Raw genomic sequence first — 10223 nt, forward strand, 5'->3', positions numbered from 1 at the left:
TTTGTGACTCATTTTACTCTTTGGCTAACACTGAGGCAAATGTAGTGACAATTTAGTTTTCTTCTTCCTCTGAAAGCTTGTACACATTTTCTGCCTCGGGTTGTGTCCACTTGGATGCCTGGAGAATGTTGACAAACGAAACGTTAGGCTAGCCTGTTGATGCTGCATATTTGTTTGGGCTTTAAAAATCAAAAAGGTTCCTTGGCTTCCTCGGAGAAGCATTCTGCTTGATGTCCCAGAATACTGATCCAGTAAAAACGACATGTTCCAGCCATCCTTCACACACACCTTAAGTGAAATTAATGAGATCACTCTACGATTACGCTTTGTGTTTTATTTTCACTTTCTAGGTCTGTATGAACTGTTGGCTGTTGTGCCAGGCCAGCTGGGGCCACATGTGGACAGCCAGGAAGACCTGACCTTCCTCTGGGATATGTTTGGTGAGAAAAGCCTGCATTCACTGGTAAAGGTAAAACCATGCTGATGTCAGATTCTCTTGGTGGGAAAACATGGAAAAATATTTTGAGCGCTGTCTCATAAACCAGAGATTAAATTGTTGCCTTCTGCAAGGCAGAACAAAACAGCCTTGTTCCACTTCCCTGACGGGCATGGAAATTGTTAAAGATTCTACCAAAAATACCTAGATGATTTCCCTTAATGGTGGTGATCTGGCTGTGTGCACTAATGGAGCCAACGTGTGCCTGCCCTTGTTTAGAGGAAGAATATGAAATAATAGCAGGACGGTTTAGGCTCCTAATGGACAATATTCATGAGCTGGAATTTAACTTGAGTAGATGCATGGTCACAGCAAAAATTAGAAGGAATATATTTTCTGACACTAAGGATGGCAGCAGTTCGTAGCCACATTAATTTAAAATAATTACCTTTCCACACAAATCTTAAGATAATTTGTTCCAGCTCTCTGAAGAAAGTCCATGGTATTTTGATAGGGATTGCATTAAATGTGTAAATTGCACTAGGTAGCATTGACATTTTCACTATATTAATTCTTCCAATCCATGACCATGGAGTATTTTTCCATCTCTTTGTGTCTTCCTCAATTTCTTTCAGAAGGGTTCTGTAGTTTTTAAGGTATAGATCCTTTACCTCTTTGGTTAGGTTTATTCCTAGGTATCTTAGCTTTTGGGTGCAATTGTCAATGGGATTGACTCCTTAATTTCTCTTTCTTCAGTCTCACTGTTAGTGTAGAGAAATGCCACTGACTTCTGGGCATTGATTTTATATCCTGCCACACTGCCAAATTGCTGCATGAGTTCTAGCAATCTTGGGGTGGAGGCTTTTGGGTTTTCTATGTAGAGTATCATGTCATCTGCGAAGAGGGAGAGTTTGACTTCTTCTTTGCCAATTTGAATGCCTTTAAAGGCAGGAAACCAAAAATGTTGGAGAGGATGCAGAGAAAGGGGAACCCTCTTACGCTGTTGGTGGGAATGTCAATTGGTGCAGCCACTCTGGAAAACTGTGGAGGTTCCTCAAAGAGTTAAAAATAGATCTGCCCTACATACAACTCAGCAATTGCACTGCTGGGGATTTACCCCAAAGATGCAGATGCAATGAAACGCCGGGACACCTGCACCCGGATGTTTCTAGCAGCAATGTCCACAATAGCCAAACTGTGGAAGGAGCCTTGGTGTCCATCAAAAGAGGAATGGGTAAAGAAGATGTGGTTTATGTATACAATGGAATATTACTCAGCCATTAGAAATGACAAATACCCACCATTTGCTTCAACGTGGATGGAACTGGAGGGTATCATGCTGAGTGAAATAAGTCGGAGAAGGACAAACAGTATATGTTCTCATTCATTTGGGGAATATAAATGATAGTGAAAGGGAATAGAAGGGAAGGGAGAAGAAATGGGTAGGAAATATCAAAAAGGGAGACAGAACATAAAGACTCCTAATTCTGGGAAACAAACTAGGGGTGGTGGAAGGGGAGGAGGGCAGGGGGTGGGGGTGAGTGGGTGACGGGCACTGAAGGAGGCACTTGATGGGATGAGCACTGGGTGTTATTCTGTATGTTGGTAAATTGAACACCAATCAAAAATAAATTTATTATTAAAAAAAATAATAAAATAAAAAAAAAGAGAAAGGGAGTTGGATGCTCAGCCTGTCCTCACCAGCAGGGTGAGGTTTCTCAAAGGTATTATGCTGAGTGAAATAAGTCAATCAGAGAAGGACAAACATTATATGGGCTCATTCATTTGGGGAATATAAATAATAGTGAAAGGGAATAGAGGGGAAGGGAGAAGAAATGGGTGGGAGATATCAGAAAGGGAGACAGAACATGAAGACTCCTAATTCTGGGAAACAAACTAGGGGTGGTGAAAGGGGAGTAGGGCCGGGGGTGAGGGTGATTGGATGGCAGGCACTGAGGGGGGCACTTGACGGGATGAGCACTGGGTGTTATTCTGTATGTTTGAAAATTGAACACCAATAAAAAATAAATTTATTATTAAAAAAAATAAATAAAAATCCCAAACGATTAATAAATAAAATAAAATAAAATAAAATAAAATAAAATAAAATAAAATAAAATAAAATAAAAAGAAACTCCTCCCCCGTGTTGGTTAAACCTCTGGTCCTAGACACCACACCCACTAATCCAGCCACCCGATTGTGGATGCCAGGTCATCGGGGGTTGAGAGAGGGCTCCAGAGACCTGCACAAGCCCTGACATATCACTTCTTACTTATTTGAACATCTTCATAAGAAAGGTGATTTTAGTTTTAGTTCATTTGCTATTCGGCAGTTAACCAAGTAGAACTTCCTACTGTGTAGTTGGATACCTGGATCTTGAATTGACGATAATTAGTAAGTTCTAGGTTGGAGGTAATAGACTTGGGAGTCGGATCGCCAGATAAAATACAGGGCATCCAGTTTAATTTGAACTTAAAAGAAACAGTAATTTATTTATTTATTTTTTAGTGGACGTATGAACTGTGCTGTTTTTTTTTTTTTCCTTTTGTGAAATCTCGCAACTCTGATTGGGATGTCATCAACATTTAGATAGCAACACTCTTTGTAACCACTTTATTGAGACATATATCAGACAGTTTACCCATTTCAAGTGTATGTGCAAGGATGTGAAGTGTATGCACAAAGTGATGCAGCCACCACCACGATTCTAGAATAATTTCATAAAATAATTCCAAAAAACCCGTCTCATGTAGCTGTCTACCCCTAATCCTTCATCCTCCGACCCTTCCTCACTTCAGCCCTATGCAACCACTAATCTACTTTCTGTTTCTATTTACCTGTTCTGGACCATTCATGTAAATGGAATCATATGGTGGGTTGATTTGTTTGCGATTGGCTCCTGTCACTTAGCTTAATCCACTTGATAAGACGTAGCAATACTTCATACCTTTTTATGGCCCCGTAGTATTTATGGATATACCAGCTTTGTTAACCTCTTTATCCAGCTTTGGACATTTGGGTCGTTTCCACCTATTGCCTATGATGAATAATGCTGCTAAGAATCTTCACATAGAGGGGCTGTACCTGGCCTTATGGGCTGAGAAGAAAGCCAAGGTGATCACAGTAATGAATGCTATGGATGAAAACCAGGGGTCTGGTGAGTCTCAGAAGGTAGAGGAGGCCAGTCCTCCTGCAATGCAGCAGCCCACTGACCCTGTATCCCCCACTGTGGCCACTACACCTGAGCCCGTGGGGGCAGATGCTGGAGACAGGAACACCACCAAAGCAGCCGACGATGAGCCGGAGTACGAGGACGGCCGGGGCTTTGGCATTGGGGAGCTGGTGTGGGGGAAGCTTTGGGGCTTCTCCTCGTGGCCAGGCCGCATTGTGTCTTGGTGGATGACAGGCCGGAGCCGAGCAGCTGAAGGCACCTGCTGGGTCATGTGGTTTGGAGACAGCAAGTTCTTGGTGTGTGTTGAGAAGTTGATGCGCTGTTGAGAAGTTGATGCCACTGAGCAACTTCTCTAGTGCTTTCCACCAGGCTACCTACAACAAGCAGCCCATGTACCGCAAAGCCATCTGTGAGATCCTGCAGGTGGCCAGTAGCCGCGCGGGGAAGTTCCCTGCGTGCCGCGACAGTGATGAGAGCGACATTGCCAAGGCCATGGAGGTACAGAACAAACAGATGATCGAGTGGGCTCTCGGAGGGTTCCAGCCTTCTGGCCCTAAGGGCCTGGAGCCACCCGAAGAAGAGAAGAACCCCTACAAAGAAGTTTACACAGACATGTGGGTTGAACCTGAGGCAGCTGCCTATGTACCACCCCCACCAGCCAAAAAGCCCCAAAAGAGCACAACTGAGAAGCTAAGGTCAAGGAGATCATTGATGAACGCACAAGAGAGCAGCTGGTGTACAAAGTGCGGCAGAAGTGCCGGAACATCGAGGACATTTGCATCTCTTGTGGGAGCCTCAACGTTGCCCTGGAACAACCTCTCTTTGTTGGAGAAATGTGCCAAAACTGTAAGAACTGCTTCCTGGCGTGTGCATACCACCACGATGATGACAGCTACCAGTCCTACCACACCATTTGCTGGGGGCGGGGGGGGGGGGGGGGGCGAGGTGCTCATGTGTGGGAACAATAACTGCTGCAGGTGCTTTTGTGTGGAGTGTGTGGATCCCCTAATGGAGCCGGGGGCCACCCAGGAATCTGTCGAGAAGGACCCCTGGAACTGCTACATGTGTGGGCACAAGGGCACCTACGGGCTACTGCGGCAGCGGGACAACTGGCCCTCACGGCTCCAGATGTTCTTCGCCAATAACCACGACCAGGAATTTGACCCTCTGAAGGTTTACCTGCCTGTCCCAGCCGAGAAGAGGAAGCCCATCCGGGTGCTGTCTCTATTTGATGGAATTGCTACAGGGCTTCTGGTGCTGAAGGATTTGGGGATTCAGGTGGACTGCTACATCGCCTCCGAGGTGTGCGAGGACTCCATCACGGTGGGCATGGTACGGCACCAGGGGAAGATCATGTATGTCGGGGACGTCTGCAGCGTCACGCAGAAGCATATCCAGGAGTGGGGCCCGTTCGATCTGGTGATTGGGGGCAGTCCTTGCAATGATCTCTCCATCGTCAATCCTGCCTGTAAAGGACTCTACGAGGGCACTGGCTGGCTCTTCTTTGAGTTCTACCGCCTGCTGCATGATGTGCGGCCCAAGGAGGGAGATGACCGCCCCTTCTTCCAGCTCTTTGAGAATGTGGTGGCCATGGGCATTAGTGACAAGAGGGACATCTTACGATTTCTCGAGTCCAACCCTGTGATGATTAATGCCAAAGAAGTGTCAGCTGCACACAAGGCCCACTACTTCTGGGGAAACCTTCCTGGTATGAACAGGAGGCCAGTGGCATCCACTGTGTGAATGATAAGCTGGAGCTGCAGGAGTGTCTGGAGCACCGCAGGATAGCCAAGTTCAGCAAAGTGAGGACCATGGTCGAACTCCATAAAGCAGGGCAAAGACCAGCATTTCCCCATCTTCATGAATGAGAAAGAGGACATCTTATGGTGCACTGAAATGGAAAGGGTGTTTGGCTTCCCTGTCCACTTTATCGATGTCTCCAACATGAGCCACTTGGCGACGCAGAGACTGCTGGGCCGGTCATGGAGCGTGCTGGTCATCTGCCCCTCTTCGCTCCGCTGAAGGAATATTTTGTTTGTGTGTAAGGGACATGAGGGCAGACTGAGGTTGTGACACAAAGTTAAACAAAACAACAACAAAAAAACACAAAACACAACAAAACACCAACAACATGAGGATGGAGAGAAGTATCTGCACCCAGAAGAGAAAAAGGATATTTAAAACAAAACCAGAGGCAGAAGTACCAGAGGGCTTTGCCTTGCACAAAGGGTTGGACATCATCTCCTGATTTTTCAATGTTAATCTTCAGTCCTATTTAAAAACAAAACCAAGCTCCCTCCCATCTCTCCCCCCCCCCCCCCCTTTTTGTTGATCAAACCTTTTGTTTTCTACTCTTTTCAGAGGGGTTTTCTGTTTGGGTTTTTGTTTCTTGCTGTGATTGAAACAAAGAGGGTTTATTGCAGCAAAAACCAGTAACAGGACATAGTAACAATACCTTGCAGAGGAAGGACAGGAGGAAAAAAAAAAGGAAATCCTACAGAAATCCATATATTGGAGTTTTTTTTCTAACTATCTTTCGTTGTTATTGTCTCTAGCCTGATCAGATAGGAGCACAAGCAGGGGGCGGAAAATAGTGACACTCAGCGGCAGAATTTCCTTCCAGCCGCTGAGCTCTCTTGCCAGCACCATTCCTGGTCATGCAGAACAGAGCCCAACGAGCAGCAGGGAGACAGATCACACAAGACCCTTTTTTTTTTTTAATTTCTTTTTTTTTTTTAATTTTTTTTATTTATTTATGATAGGAACACAGTGAGAGAGAGAGGCAGAGACACAGGCAGAGGGAGAAGCAAGCTCCATGCACCAGGAGCCCGACGTGGGATTCGATCCCGGATCTCCAGGATCGCGCCCTGGGCCAAAGGCAGGCGCCAAACCGCTGCTCCACCCAGGGATCCCGTCACAAGACCCTTTTATGCAGTATTTCAGGTGCCTACCACACAGGAAACCTTGAAGAAGATCCATTTCTAGAAGCCACTGTTACCTCTACCTGTTTATATATATGACAGATATGAGATGTATATATAAAAGGTACTGTTAACTACTGTACAACCTGACTTCTTAATGGTGCTTTAAAACAGTGAGATGAGTAAAAACATCAGCTTCCACGTTGCCTTATGTGCAAAGGGTTTTAACATTGGATGGAGAAGGGAGGCAGCTTGAAGGTGAATCGTTGCTGATTCATGGTGGGCTTTCCCCCTGGTGTTTAACAAGGTGAAGGAGGAGAATTCGTGACCCACGTACTCAGGTGAGAGGTGAGAAAACAGGTGAGAGGTGAGATGGGGTGGGTCGGACCTTGGAGGGCTGAGAGTGGGATTCATCCAGGCTCCGCAATAACCTTTCGATTTTTTTTTTCCCAACAAAAGGAGACTCCCTCAGCAAGATGGCAGTTTAAAGGGGTCTTCATTTCCAATTTCTCACATTAGCCGATTCGAGGGCTCCTTGTGGTGGGATCAGAAATTATCCAGAGTGTGGGAAAGTGACCGTTAAAAACCCCACCTGGAGAAAAAAAAAAAAAACATACAAAATGTAAAAAAAAAAAAAAGAATCTTCACATACAGGTATTTATGTGGACATATTTTCATTTCTGGGGGCTACGTATGTAGGAGTGGAATTGCTGGGTTAAATGCTAAGTCTGTGTTAGCAGACTGGTTCTTAGAAGAACCAGCAGTTTCCCAAGGTGGCTCCACTATTTTGTATTCTCACCAGCAGTGTGTGAGGCTTCTAATTTCTGTATGCTTGCCAACCCTATTTTTTTAAAAAAGATTTTATTTATTTGAGAGAGAGAGCAAGAGAGCGAACAGGGAGGTGGGCAGTGGTGAGGGAGAGGGGCAGAGAGGAAATTTCAAGCCGACTCCTTGTGAACACAGACCCTGATTTGGGGCTCAATCTCACATGACCCTGGTATCATGACTTGAGTCAAAATCAAGAGTCGGCTGTTTAACCAACTGAGCCACTGAAGTGCCCCACCAACACTTGTTTTAGCTAACACTTGCTTTTATTTGACTTGTTTATTCTCACCTTTCTAGAAGAAGGTGGGACATGATACCTCCTTGTTGCTGTGGTTTACATTTCCTTGATGACTGATGAAGTTCAATATCTTTTTGTGTGTTTATTGGCTATTTTTGTATCATATTTGCAGAAATGTCTTTTTGGATTCTTTGGACAGTTTTTTTTTTTTCTCATTAGATAGATACCTTTGAAATAGTAGACTTCTTTTTAGAACAGTCTTAGATTTACAGAAGTGTCTTTTCCATTTTTTGCCTATTTTTAAGGGAGTTGTGTTTTTCCCTTATCATTGAGTTTTAACAGTTGTCTTTTTTGGATACGCGTCGTTTATTAGATACGTGTTCTGCACATATTTTTTTTTCCAGTCTGTGGCTTGTTTCTTCATTCTCTGAACAGTTTCTTTCACAGAACAGAAGTTTTTAATTTAATAATGTCCAACCTTGCAATTTCTCTTTCATACATTGGGCTTTTGGAGTTGCATGGAAAAACTCATTGCCGTGCTCAAAGTCACCCAGATTTTCTCCTCCTGTCTTCTAGGAATTGTGCAGATTTGTCTTTATATTTAGTTATGTGATCTAATTTGAGTTCTTTTTTGTGAAAAGGGATAAGTTCTATGCCTAGATTCAAAGATTTTCTGCATGTGAATATCCAGTTGTCTAGCATTAGTATTTGAAAAGACTGGCCTTTCTTCACTGAATCGTCTTTGCCCTTCTGCCAAAGACCAGTTGATTGTATTTGTGTGGGTTTTATTCTGGGCTCTGTTACGTTCTACAGATCTGTTTATCTGTTCTTTGACCAATACTGCTGTGTCTTTATTACTGAAGCTTTATAGGAAATCTTGAAATTGGTTGGTGTCAGTCCTTTGACTTTGTTTTTCTCAATATTGTGTCAGCTGTTCTGGGTTTTTTTGCCTATTCATGTAAAATTGAGAATGAATTTGTCATATATATGTGATAACTTGCTATGATTTGGGTTGCGGTTGTGTTGTATATATAAATCAAGTTGGGAAGAACTGACATCTTAATCATATTATGTATTCATTTGTCCATAAACATTGAATTTATTTATGGAGATCTTTGATTTCTTTCAACTGAGTTTTTAAAAATATTTATTTATTCATGAGAGAGACAGAGAGCACAGAGAGAGAGAGAGAGAGGCAGAGACACAGGCAGAGAGAGAAGCAAGGAGCCCGACGTGGGACTTGATCCTGGGCCTCGAGGATCAGATCCTGGGCTGAAGGCGGCACTAAACTGCTGAGCCACCCGGGCTCCTCATCAGCTGAGTTTTATACGAATTGAGATTCTGTACACTTTTTGTTAGATTTATACCTGGGTTTTGTTTTGGGCACTAATGTAAATGGTATTTTGTTTTGAATTTCATATTCCCATTGTTCAATGGCAGTGTGAACAATGCTATCTTAGGCAGACCCACCATGCTGATGGCTCTCTGTGGCCTGAAGCCTTCTGGAGCACAGGTCCCTCTCATATTCTTTCTTTTTGCCTGGTCACACCCTTAAGTACACCCATGAATGTCCCTCATCTGCTCTAGAGATAGGATTATGATTTTCAAGCATTTCCTTCTGGGTGGGCTTCCAGCAGTTACCCGCCAGCTTCTTGGACACCAAAACAGGTCTTACTGGAGGTGGGGTTGTGGAGATCTACTAATCTTTCAGCCTCCCAAGATACACTTCTGTCCATAAGTCCCCTTAAGAAGCCATTTCTCATCAAACTGGACTTGTCAGCCTTTTTCTCCTCTCTTTCATAGAACACAGGGATATAGGAAAAGTAATTGATATTTGTACATGAAGTTTGCATCCTGAATCATTGCTATAATCACTTACTAGTTCCCAGAGTTTTTTTCGTTGTTTCTTTAGGATTTTCTACATACATAATCATGTTGTCTCTGAGCAAGGCAGCTTTACCTCTTCCTTCCCCATATGTAAACCTTTTCTTTTCCGGTCTTAGAGGATTAGCTAGGACTTCTTCTTAAGTACTGAATATTTACTAGTGGTAAGAGGCAACATCCTTGCCTTGTTACTGATCTAAGAGGGAAAGAATCTAGTTTTTCACCATTAAGTAGGTTTGCTCTAGTTGTTTATCAAGTTGAGGAAGTCCCCTCTATTCCCAGTTTGGTGATAACTTTTATCATGAATATGTGTTGGATTTTTCTTAATAATTGTTTTGCATCTGTTGATATGATCAAATAGATATTTTTTATCTTGTTGGAGTGATGGTTTACACTAATACTTCTGCGTATTATACCAGCCTGTGCATTCCTGGAAAAAAAAAAACATTGGTTTTGGTATAGCATCCATATTATATGTTGTTGAATTTGATTTGCTGATATTTTGTTGAAGAGTTTTTTATCTCTGTTCATAAGAGATATAGTAGTCTATAGTTTTCCTTTCTCCTGCTGTCTTTATCTGGTTTTGATAGTAGGATAGGCTGGCCTTTTAGAATGAGTTAGGAAGTACAGTCTCTGTTTTATTTTCTCTGAAAGAGTTTGAGAATTGGTATAATCTCTTTTTCTTATTTTTGCCAGTGAAGCCGTCAGGGCTCAGTGCTTGCTGTTTAGGAAGGTTACTAATTATT

General features: G+C 43.2%; 1 pseudogene; it reads left to right on the forward strand.

Annotated features, from left to right (window-relative positions):
- The first annotated feature begins 2440 nt into the window (after nt 1-2440).
- On the forward strand, nt 2441-6313 carry LOC112910339 (DNA (cytosine-5)-methyltransferase 3A pseudogene; annotated as a pseudogene).
- The last annotated feature ends 3910 nt before the right edge of the window (nt 6314-10223 follow it).

The sequence above is a fragment of the Vulpes vulpes genome, chromosome 12 (assembly GCF_048418805.1).
Source record: "Vulpes vulpes isolate BD-2025 chromosome 12, VulVul3, whole genome shotgun sequence".
NCBI classification, from domain to species: Eukaryota; Metazoa; Chordata; class Mammalia; order Carnivora; family Canidae; genus Vulpes; species Vulpes vulpes.